This window comes from Musca domestica, unplaced genomic scaffold (genome assembly GCF_030504385.1).
Source record: "Musca domestica strain aabys unplaced genomic scaffold, Musca_domestica.polishedcontigs.V.1.1 296, whole genome shotgun sequence".
Lineage (NCBI taxonomy): Eukaryota > Metazoa > Arthropoda > Insecta > Diptera > Muscidae > Musca > Musca domestica.
The window spans coordinates 470573-484096 of NW_026712298.1; the positions used below are offsets into that span (position 1 = coordinate 470573).

Consider the following 13524-nt stretch of genomic DNA (forward strand, 5'->3'; position numbering starts at 1 on the left):
ACTTAAGGTACCCCAAAGTAGTCGCATACGCTGATGATGTCGTCCTATTAATTGCCGGGAAATTCCTGCAAACAATCTATGACCTAATGCAAGGAGCTCTAGACGCCCTATCACGGTGGGCGCGTCGCAATGGACTAGGCGTGAACCAATCAAAGACAGAACTTGTCCTTTTCACTAAAAAACGTAAATATCCTTCACTTACACCACCGAGACTAGATGGAGTCACTTTAAACCTCTCACCAGAAGCCAAATACCTTGGCACTATCCTTGACCGCCAATTAAGTTGGAAGAGGAACACTGAAGAACGAGCTAAGAGAGGCTTGGTCGCACTCTAATCCTGTAAGAACTCCATAGGTAACAGCTGGGCCTCAAACCACATATCATTAAATGGATGTATGAGTCAATGATGCCTGTTCCTCCACATGTATACTCAGCGGACTTAACCCCAGTAGAGTATCCAGTGCTGCTTGAGGCGTTCTCCTGAAGGCACCCGTTATTAGTAGGGATGCGGCTCTTTGAACTTTGTTAATGTGTCGTGAGTAGGTTGACTTCTTCAAAGAATGCCACCATACTGACAGAGACTCCTGGGCCCATAACAACCCACCTTTCCGCGGCATAGCTGTTTATACCGACGGTTCAAAGATGGAGTGAATCCTACAAGCTTGGAAACAGCTGTAGCGTATTTCAGGCGGAAATCTTTGCGGTCAAAAAGGCCAAGCTCTGTTTGGTTCTTGGCCATTATAACATCCCAGGTAACGAGACTGCAGACAAATTGGCCAGGCTAGGATCCGAATCAACTACAATTGAAGTAGGCAACTCGGTTAAACCACCACTGTGCCATTTCCCACAGGTCACTCATAGATATTACTCTAAGAGAATCTTTTGGAAATGGGATGCACCATCTCCAAAAGAATCTGGCCCACACTCTCAGAGAAGAGAACAAGGTCGCTGCTGTCATTGTCGAAACCGGATCTAAAACTTGTGGTGGGTATCATCACAGGTCATTGTAAGGAGAGGGCTAAGACCTCGAAAGGGGACAGCGACGACATTGACTACTGTAGGATCTGTCAAGATGAAGAAGAAGTCAAGACAGTCGAACACTTGTTCTGCCACTGCCAAGCACTCATTAATGTGAGACACAGACTAGTGGGAGAACTAGTATCACACTCCTCAGCCGTAGATCACACTCTATAACTCTACCTCTTCTACCAACCACTTCTTCCTCTTTACATTCTTCCTCTTAACATTCTTCTAGGATGAACACAATGGAATTATAGGTCTCCGAGTGGAGCGGTGAGCATATGGTAAACACGCGTGCTTTAACCTAACCTATACCCCACCAGTGGTTAGAAACTTAAAAGAAGCAAAAAGTAGGTATTCTTCACAAATTAACCGCTACACACTGGTCCCAACATTTTCGACAAATATATATATGATGACAGTCTGCAACGATGGACTATTAATTCAATAGCATGGACAATGAAGCCAGCTGATAAAGGTGGCGGTGACTGTCGGAGTAGCTGGCCTAAACAGTGGTGTCGTTCCCTACCTCACTGAATATTTATATTATTTCTATATATAAAAAACCATAGATTACTATTCATATTTTTATATTTATATTTCGTATTGTCAAATTTTCAATTTTATAATGATACAATCCACTACAAACATACAATTTTAAGCCGCCTGGGAGAATGCACAAAATACGTTGTACATACCTTTGAGTGCGGATGAGGCGCTGGAAAAATTATAAATCTAAATATTAGGTTAAGTAGCACTTAAGGAACATATTTTCAAATAAAAACTAGAATTAAATTGACAACCGAATAGCGAGGAAATCCTTCTCATTCTAAACACAACTTCTTTAAAATAAAGTTTACCTTGGACACTAAAGAATTCACATGCACGTCAAATGCCAAACAAGAATCAAGAAACAGACAAAGGCATTTCATCGAGCATTCAACATTTATAAATGTTTATTGAATCATCAGACATGTTCCCAAAAAACTGAACATTAGGTTTTGAGTATTGGTTGAGAGGCCGTTACATGACAACCACGTAACCAACATATTAACATAAAAATCAATTGGTGACTACAACACATCCATAAACATATATTCTCCTTTAAACAAAATTTCTACCATTAACACAACTCAACAAATCATTAACATACATGATGAACAATTGAGGGTCAAGAACAGATCTTTGTGGCACAACACTGCTCGCTACTTGCGTATTCGTACCATATAAGACTTTTTCAAAAAGTGTCAAAATTTAAGTGAATAGTTAAATTCACTTCTATTGGAAATGTTAATGTGTCTGAATTATATGAGGTACCAGCTGAACCCGGTGCGCTTCGCTACCCCTTTCGATTTTATATGCATTCAAAATGTGTATACGAATATTTGTTGGTAAAAAAAAAAAAAAAATTCAAAACAATACTTTATTGCGTAAACAAACAAATAGCTCGGTTTACCATCGCGTGAACATGCCAGCAACAGCTGTCCATGCAGGAACATGCCAAATTTAGTCCGCATACACGAAGTGTTTATCCTTCGGATTTATTAATTTCATAGCAAATGCCAAGGGTGCAGGAAACTGCAATCTTTTGAAGTTGAGTGGCATTTCTGTTGCTATTAGAGTATTCGAGATAGCAACATACTTCGAACATACATATCGTGTTTGGTACATCAAATAAACGAAATCGGTCGAAAAAATATATGGAAACTATATCCAAAATCTGTACCGATTTCAATATAATTTGACAAATTTATCTTTTAACAAATTCCGTCTTTTATACCAAATTACATAGGAATCGAACATACATATCGTGTTTGGTGCAGTAAATACATGAAATCGACCGAGGAGGCTATATCCAAATCAGAAACGATTTCAATATAATTTGACAATCAGTTTTTTAAAGTGTTTTATGCATCAAATACATGAAATCGGCCGAAAATATGTATGGGAGCCATATCCAAATCTGAACCGATTTCAATATAATTTGGCAAATTTATTTGCTCCAAATTCCGTTACGCATTCCAAATTTGGTGACTGTAATAATCGATCAATAGATATGTGTATATAAAATCTAAATTTTTGGGAGGTACCTCCGATTCTGATGCTATATCTTCTGTTCCAAGTAGAATTTCAAAAATTTATATAGCCTATGTTACTTTCAGGCGATGTTGTAGTATACTTGGAAATTGTCAGGAAAATCTGTGCAGCGTTTTTCGAGTCCATAAATTACAAACAAACATTTTCCCATTTGATAGATATAGAAGATAGCTGAACCCGGGGTAGCGAAGCGCACCTTTTATTTTATATGCATTTATAATTTTGAATAAAAGAAAAAAAAAACAAATTTAAGAATATAAAAAATGTATTTATTGTAATACTTTAGGACATACATTGTTTTTATACCTTCCGCCATACTATGAAGGTTAACTCTTAGAAATACTCATGTCAGACCCAATAAGTACTATATGTTCTTGATCAGCCTAAAATTGTAAGTCGATTTAGCGATGTCCGTCTGTCTGTCTGTTGTAATCACGCTATCTTTGGAACGAATTGAGATAGAAACCTAAAATTTTGCACACTTATGTATTTTACCAGTAGTCAGGTTCTTAAAATGGCCATGCCGGTCCACGTTTCTATATATACTCCCCATATAACGGTACCCCACCTATATTCGGTATTACGATAATGTTAAAGAAATTATTTATTGGATTAGTTTAAAAGTTCTCACTTGAAGATCTTAAAGGGTACTACAATCTATGACACGCCACCATATAACGGTACCTCCTTCGGTATTTTGATTCTCCGGAATTGTTTCAAATTTCTTATTTAAGTTGAGAATCGGTACTACAGCCCATGATACAATTACAATCAAAACTTATTATTTCAAAATTAGAGACAACAGAATGTATAATTTTGGGATAAAATAATCTTGTCCTACTATCATAGATTCAATTTTGTGGAGAAACCCCGATTTCGTGAAAACTGTTTGAATAAATAAAACAAATTGTTGCATGTTCAAAAACTCTGTTTGACATATACTCCAGTACATCCTTTCTCTTAAGCCAACAGCCTATGACAAAAAATTATGAAGCATACCCACCATTTAGGGGTGGGTGACATCCAACCAAATGCTCGATGTCTCGTCATGTCGGTCACACTCAAACCCATCGTCATAACATGTAATGGCCAATAAAAGGGAATGTTGAATAGTGTGTCGTACAAAAATGTTCTATCAAAAAAACAACAACAATTATGAAACAATTGCCAACGAAAAAGACACACACGTGATGAAGGCAAAGCGCAAACGCTACCTGCTTTCCCGATATGTGAAAAAAATATTTTGTAATAAAGAATTTCTTGGCGATTACTAAAATATTAAAGGTACTTCTAATTGGTCCACACAAAATTTTCACATTTCGTGGTTATTGACGAAACAATTTAAAATGTTAATCCTTATAAAAAACAATAATCCCCTGAAAAATTGTATTTTGATTATAATTTCGTAAATGTTTGCCTCCGGTAGTGATGTGTAAATGAGAATGAATGATACTGTAATTCACGTAACAACACTATATACTTCCATTGTTCAATTCTGTGCATATTCTGTTATTGAATGAGAGTCAAATCTCTGCCCACAACTTTAATTTTAAAAGAACACTTTATGTAGATAGAAAATAGGCAAACAATATTTTCCTCTTTTTTATGACCAAAATTTTATGATAATCACCAACAAATTGGGATTTTTCAGTAAATATTTCATTTTTTGTATTCATTTGTTGATGTCTATGCACATTTTGTTATTGAACTCAATTTTATATGTACGCGGTGTTTGTTACTTCAAAATTACAGCACACACAAAAACACACCCTCACCGTCGAAAGTAACACACACACACACTGTCAATATTTAAGCACACGTACACAAATGACACACAATTTGACGATGACACGGTTCGATGTGATCGTTGACACCCTGCATTTATGGATAACACCATGCAAATATTCGAGTCAGCCATGTCACGATCGAACTTTAGACAATGGCACACATGAATCAAAATGGGGGATGTTGTTGGCTGTCATTGCCTATCAAATACATAGCGCATGATTGAGTAGACAAAGTCAGTGTGTCGAAAAAAGCATAATTCATACAATTCGTCTTGTGCAGGCCTTTACTTTATACTAGGTAGAGCTTGATGAAAACACGCATTGTATCAATAATTTCAATGAAATGTGAAATATCTAACGGAATTTAAAACGAACATACATTTTGCTTTTTTGAAGCACCAAACGCGATATGTATTTTCTAAAAATATAATATATATATATATATATATATCCGATTTATATATATATGTATATATATATATATATATATATATATATATATATATATATATATATATATATATATATATATATATATATATATATATATATATATATATATATATATATATATATATGTATATATATATATGTATATATATATATATATATATATATATATATATATATATGAAATTTCAATAGCACTACCACTAAATTAGTGGTCAGGCTTAATCCCCTTATTGTTGGTTTATAAAAACAACGTGGAACACAATGGTAATGTTTTAAAAACAAAATAGCACTAAATTTGAGCTATTCAGAAAAGTAATCACATTTATTAATATGTGCTACATATTGTACGCTATTCACTTCAATACACTTCATAATAGCTGGTATAATACTTATAGGGTAAGTGTACCAATAGTCGGCATTTTTTGGCTTTTCAATTTTTCATTCTGAGTGAAATCTTTCAATTGCAGAAAAATAAAGTTGTTCAGATTCCAAATTTTGTTTAGTTTTCTAAATAATAAACAACAATTGAATTTGTTTTAATTAAATTGGCAAAATTTGCAATTTTACTAAAATAGAAGTTTTTTGCCAGTAGTCGGCATCAATTTCCAATGCTCGGCATGTCTATTTGCCAATAGTCGGCATATACTATTTCAGTAAAAAAAAATATTATTTTGTATATTTTTTTTATTTCAAATAGTATAAAACAATGTTGTATTACTAATTCACAGTTTAAATAACTAATTTCGTTTTAAATAGTGTTTTAATTAATTATTATTCTAAACCAAATATAGGTAGAAAACCAAGAATAGTATGGTTACCTTCAGTAATGTATGGATTTTCAATTAAATAAAAATGAGATTAAATAAAAATGTACCTTTCTTATATTTGGAATTTGTGAATTGATCTTTTTCCTTTATATAACCAATATTTTTTAAATGCCACTGCTATCTAAGACGTCAAATAGCTGATTTAAAAACCTACTTAATTTAGAAAACCTACTTAATTAAAAACTATTTTTTATTTGAGTTGTTTTTGGATTATTATTTTTTTTTTTAAATACTTTTCTCAAGTTTTGATGAAATAGGATATTTTTGTAGTAATCGGCAACCCCTGCCGACTACTGGCAAATCTCTTTTTTTCTGTTCCTAATGTCGGCATTAAATAATATAAGAGAAAAATGCTTGATTATGTATGTTTTTCAAGTTATAATATGATCTTTAGACTTATAGTCTTACTTAGTTATTTACTATTATAAATTATTTCTGATCCAAAAAGTATTAAATTTAATTTACTTAAATCGATTATTAAGTTGACGCCACCACCAATTTTTTCTTTACAGACAAGCACTATCGCACGCGTTGGAAGACACTCACTGACGAAAACCGTTATTCTCTCGTAATAAATGATCGGAGCTCATTTTTTTACAGAAAGAGAGCAGAGAACACCGTTGACGTTTTTTGCAATTATTTCATTATTTGGTCAATTCCATTTTTAGTTATTTAAGTTTAAATTTCAAATCTGCCGACTACTGGGACATGCCGAACTTAGGCGCACTTACCCTATACATAGTGCTTTTTTTGGCTTCGCTGAAATTTAGTGGTAGTGCAAATTTTTTTGAAAAATCACTAAATTTAGTTAGTAGTCGTGCTATTAAAATTTCACTACCACTAAAATGTAGTGGTAGTGCAATTTTTTAAATATCACTAAATGGTTAGTGGTAGTGCAATTAATTTTTACTACCACTAACCCTTTAGTGGTAGTGGAATAAAAAATTGCACTACAACTAATGATTTAATTCTTAGTGCACTAAAAATTTAGTGCAATATGCCCAACCCTGTTTTGAACACATGATTGCATGGCTAAACCTTCTTATTTCTACCATGTCTGTGTTTGAGGGTGGTCATATAATTAGAAACGCATTCATAATTTAATTTCATTTATTTACATTACAAAGAAATATAAATAACCCCACAGGGCCCATAACTTATATTACCGATCTACAATACTCTAACATAATACAAATTCAATGATTAATGCAAACTTAACAAATAACATACTAAACCTAATAATTTGTCTTAAAAATTCACGAGAAACTCGAACCCTACAAGTCGATTCACCATCACCAACTAAACAATAGTCTAGTAGAGTAGTGAAAAAGTGTAGCAGAAACGAGCAAAAAATAAGAGAGAACTATTTTATTACTCTAAACAGAGTATAAATAGTAACTTACATTATAACACCCTACAAATAAAATTAAGAAGATAATAAAGTGGCTCCCCAGCCCAACAAAAAGAAAAACCCATAATAAACCAACGCAACCACTATAAAAACATAGCCTACATATTTAGGCGAAGGTACTCAATTACTTAAAACCTAAACAGATAATTGGTATAGGCAAAAGTACGTAGGCCAAAGGAAGCTGATTCCACAATCTCACCGTCCTAACCACAAAGGATCTCTCACCAATGGAGGACGAAAACCTTGGACACAACAATTGAGGATTTCGAGATGATCTACAAAACACAAAGTTGTCACGAAGAGGTGAGTCAAAATTGCACATAACAACTACAACATAACAAAACTACTACCTCCAGACAATAATTTACCTGCGATAACAGCAAGGATACAACCACTCTCTTCCTAACATGAAAAGGCAAATACGCGTTAAGACAATAAATCCTCCGCAGCTGAAACCTTAAAGTCCAACTTCCGATCAATTATAATACCAAGACATTTCATTTCATCAACAAATACAACTAACACAGAACCCACAGAAATATAAATATTATGATCATTGAACAGCATAGCTTTAGTTTTATTCCAATTAATCATAAGGTCATTTAGCGAAATCCACGATGAAAGAGACAAAACAATAGAATTAACCAACCCTTCCAACCCAGCAATATCAGCCTCTCTGAAGAAGACATATCATCTGCATACAAAAACAGACAACACAATCATTAACACAATGTCATTAATGAACATAATAAATAACAACGGCCCCAGTACAAAACCTTGCGGGACTCCACATTGGACACTACAAACTTCAGACGAAACACCCAAATGAACAACAAACTGAGACCTACCTTCCAAATATGAAGCCATTAAATGACACGTAGAAGATGAAAAACCAAACTTAAACCTCAACTTGTCAAGTAAAAGATAATGGTCGATCGAATCAAAAGCCTTTGACAAGTCAAGGCCCAATAATAACCCAACATCAGATGAATTAAATACATACTTATCATATCCTTTTTACAAGGAGGCGGAAAATACCTGTCTTCTCTCTACCAATGCTGGACGGTGTAATTCTAAGCCTTTCTTCGGAAGCAAAATATCTCGGTACTATCCTAGACCAGAAACTAAGCTGGAAGAGGAATATCGAGGAGCGAGCGAAGAAGGGCTTAAATGCACTTTACTCCTGCAAAAACTCAATAGGAAAGAGTTGGGGGCTTAAACCCCATATTATCCGATGGATATATGAGCCAATCGTCCGACCAATCCTAACATATGGGGGACTTGTTTGGTGGCATTCCTTAAGGAAAACCACCCTCTGCAAGAATATTGATAAAGTTCAAAAAGTTGCATCGCTACTAATTACAGGTGCGATCAGGAGCACGCCACAATCCGTTCTAGATACCCTACTTAATTTAAAAAAGCGCTAGGCTTATTTGTAGAGGAACTAGCTGCTAGGTGTGCCCTGCGACTCAATGAACTGGGACAATGGCGGAGTCAATCCATCGGACACTCTGTCATTTTTAAGTATGTGGAGAACGTAAGTAATCAGGCTATAGCTAGTGACTATATACTCCCTAAGCACAGCTTTGAATTACTCGACATCCGCATACCAAACAGGGATATCTGGTCCCGTGGCACTCCACCTTTTAACGATATAGCTGTCTATACTGATTGTTCAAAGATGGAAAGTGGAACGGGGGCTGGAGTCTACTGTGAAAGTTTAAGTATCCAACGATCTTTCAGAACAAACAGCGGTTGTAGTGTTTTTCAGGCAGAGATTTTTGCTGTCAGAATGGCCATAGAGCTGTTGGAAAACAGAATCAAGGAACGGGATGGAACGGTGACTATATATGTCTACAGTCAAGGTGTAAATTCCTTTACAATCAAATTTATGGCTGTTCTGGAGTGCAAGATTGCCCTGGAAAAGGTAAAGTCGTTTGTCAAGCTCTGTTGGGTTCCTGGACACTGCAACATATCTGGCAATGAATCTGCCGATGAATTGGCCAGACGCGGATCTGAGTCAGTAGATCTAGAGATTGAGACCTCAGTGAAGCCACCTTTATGCCACTTCTTTCAAGTACTTCATAATCACTACCTTGGGAGATTTCAACAGAACTGGCTATCTGGAAGGGGATGTAACATCTCCAAAAAGATTTGGCCAGTGAACTCAGAAAAGAGATCACGGTCACTCACATCCATGACGAAGTTGGACCTGAAGCTTGTGGTGGGTCTAATTACCGGTCATTGCAACATAAAGGCCATGACTTCAAAATGGGGGGGGGGGGGGGGGGGTGACGACACTGAATACTGCAGGCTTTGCCAAGATGAGGAAGAAACAGAAACGGTGGAACACTTACTCTGTCACATAGACATAGGCTTCTAGGTAAGCAAATTCTGCCCGATTTGTCATGCCTCTCCGAAACCGAGCCAGTAGTTATTCTTCAGTTAGCCAGAAGACTAAAATGGCTAAGGACGACACGCTGACTACACCGTGGATGCAAACCCACTAAATCTTTTATTTCCTATCTATTCTACTCTAACCTCCTAACTTTTTCACTTTCATTTTCCTAAATTAGGATGATCACAATGGGCCAAAAGGTCTCCGAGTGGAGTGGTTGTTTTTACACAACCACACATCCTTTAACCTAACCTAACCTATCATATCAGTAAGATATAAGTGTGTAGTCGTACTACATCGTCGCCGAAAACCAAACTGAGAACTACTCAATAGCCTACGATCATCGAGGAAGTCAACAATCGCTTCTTTAATATGTTCAACGACTTTTGACATAGCAGGTAGAATACTAATGGGACGCAGATTTGACAAATCAAATGATTCGCCAGTTTTCGGCACAGGCACTACTCGTGCAACCTTCCACGCCCGAGGAAAAGTAGATGTCATAAAATAATGATTAGCAGCATTGACATCAATTGGAGGAGCATCATTACCACTACCCAAAACACCAAACGACTTTAGAGATTTCCACAGCTGATTATTATTCATACGACAAAACAAATCATTATAGTACTTACGCCTCTCATTCCTCATCACAGCCTTACAACGATTCCTATACATACAGCGACCCCCATAGGTCGCTTGCGCCATTCAAAGTACGCAAGATCTCTAAACATCCGTGCCAATTTCACTACATCAGATTCCAACCATGCATCATTCCTGGGGTTGACCTTAGGAACAGAAACTGGATCGAAAGACAATAGAGTGTTAAACAACAAATCAAATAGTGAAAGTTGACAATTCACATCAGAAGTGGAATATAAGGGGTTGAAGTCAAAATCAAATATGAAATTTAAAATGCCCAACCAATCAGCTCGACCAAAGTTTCGATACTCAATAAATCTCTCCTCTGAAAATACAGGCAGGTTAAGCAAACCAAAAACAAAGGCATGGTGTGATATACCAGGACATCGACCCTGAGACGAGAAAACCAACGACAAATTATCACTAATAAGGCAAAAATCAATTAACGAGGTAGAGGTTTCATGTTATGCACAATAGTTAGCCCCAATGATCTGCATAATACCCTCATCAAAGCAGAGTTCGAAGACACAAATAAATTACAGTTAAAATCACCAAGGACAATGATATTAGAGAAGCGATCAAACAAACTCTCATGTACATCACAGAAAGACTGGACCATCGCCATGGGGAAGATATAATACCGCCACAATCAAAACCAATGCCCCAATATTCAACTCAACACACACCGACTCACAAACACCAAAATTATTTGGACGAAAAACTACCTTATAAGGTATGCCACTACCAATATAGAGACATACCCCACCACCAACACGATCACTCCGCACCAGCCTATATCCTGGAATAACCAACGATTTCGATGAGACTGCAGAATTAAGCCAAGATTCAGTGACACCAAAAATGCTGATACCACTACCAACCAGTAAGGATCGAAGCTCATCGATTTTATTATTGAATCTCGATGGGCGAATACTTTGGCAGTTCAAGTGGTCATAAGTTTACCAGACAAACCCTCAAATTAGGGTTTAAAAAAGCCAGCGTCATTAATTATGGGTCCCATATTATCATCAAGTGACATCAAACCAAATAAAGGGGCTGGGGAGCAAAATTATGTAAATTCGATTTCGCATCTTATACTAAAAACTGAAAAATATGAATATATAAATAATAATAAAAAATAAATATATGAAAGATTATTTCGAACAATTAAGCAAGAATTTACATCAAGAAAACAATTAAATTGCTAATAAGATCAAAACAAAATCAATAATTACATTACATGACTATACTCCCAAGGCAGGGCCCAGCAGCATATCACCAACCAACAGAGCACCAGAGGACAACTACAAGCAAATTCAAGAAGCTTTTGTCGCTCAAAAATTGTTTTACTTCCATCAGCAAGTATCACCACAACTTGAGGTGCATCACTATTCAACAACCTGAATTTCTTAATCTTCTTCTTCTTCTTGAGCAGGCCTCTGCAGGAAAAGACAAGACTAGATGCCGATTTAACAAGATGATCATTTAAGTAGATACGGGACTCCAATAGACAATTCTCCATAACATCTTTTAGGGCTACATTCCCTCTTTTAACAAATCGGCGGATAAGGGAATCTCTTGTCTGAATAGAATTAAACTCCAAAACCGCTCTACGTTCAGATATGTAACAGCACTGCTACATGTCGCCATGAGATAGCACATTGTTAAAAGACTCAAGCTCAGAAATCCTATCAGCAAGTTTCTTTTCTGCTAACAAAGCCGTACTTTTAACTTCAGAGACTGTCACCTTCAACTCAACTACGGTCTTTTTAAGCTCAACCACATCACGCTTTACTTCAGTGATTTGTGCATTATAAAGATCAAACAGAGTATCCGTTTTGGTACGGAATTCGGACAGATATCTAGCCATATACGTGTCCATTTGTTGTTTCATAGACGAAATCAAATTATCCTGCAGCTCGCGCAGAGCATCAGAATTCTCAACAACATCACACGCAGCAACACCCACTGTCCCATCACCACCATTCAAAGAAGCATCAGCTGTGGCCCCAACCCTAGATCCATCAACTGCAGTGTTCACTTTTGTTCCGCGATCAACCACATCAGCATCACCACTACCACCAGCAGCCCGAACACAGCACACACAAGTGTATCTGAGTTGCTTATTTATTTTAGCCTCAGCCTCGGAAATGCCAACGCAATCCAAATGGAAAAAATTTGCACAGCCTTTGCAACAAATCCTATATTTGGATTTGGCAATATGATCCTTACAAACATTACAGGTCAATAGCGACGGCATTTTCAGGATTACCTTGGCAGATGTAAATGATTAAAAAAAAGAGGCGAGAAGAAAAATCAACTCCATCAAAAGCCACAGCTCCAGACCTTCAAGCAGCAATATCCACAAGTAATAGTCCAGTCAATTTGTAAATTTCTCCAATTTTAAATATTTAATTATTTTCTTGACAGAGCTCAAATTTAATGCTTGTTCATTGCAGGGATCTATAGTTCGTTTTTCCAAGTTGTGAATTTTTATTTGTGAAAATTTATTTATTTTTTAGTTTTTAAATAAAATTTAACTAATTTATGAAATAATTCAGAATAAATATGTGGAAAAAACATGCACTCCAGCACTTCGAGTGTTGATTGTACGCTGCTATTATGAAGAAAATCAGTCGCTGTCTGAGATAGCGAATAGATTTTGCTGTTAAAAAAAAGGTGGTTTTTGGAGCAATACAAGGTTTTCGAAACACAGAAAGTTTTGAGAACCCCGAAAGAATTCCAAAGCCAAAAAAACTACTCAACACGATGATAGAGTTATTTGTAGAACCAGTAAAGCCAATCCATTTTTGATCTCTGCTGAAATAACTGCTATCGTAACTCCACAAATTACACAGAATATTTCATCTAGAACTATTCGACGTAGAT

At 36.0% G+C, this 13524-nt stretch overlaps 1 pseudogene; it reads right to left on the bottom strand.

Moving 5' to 3' along the window:
• Positions 1-1662: 1662 nt before the first annotated feature.
• LOC131803359 (alpha/beta hydrolase domain-containing protein 17B-like) overlaps positions 1663-13524 on the bottom strand; it is a 34906-nt pseudogene continuing 23044 nt past the window's right edge.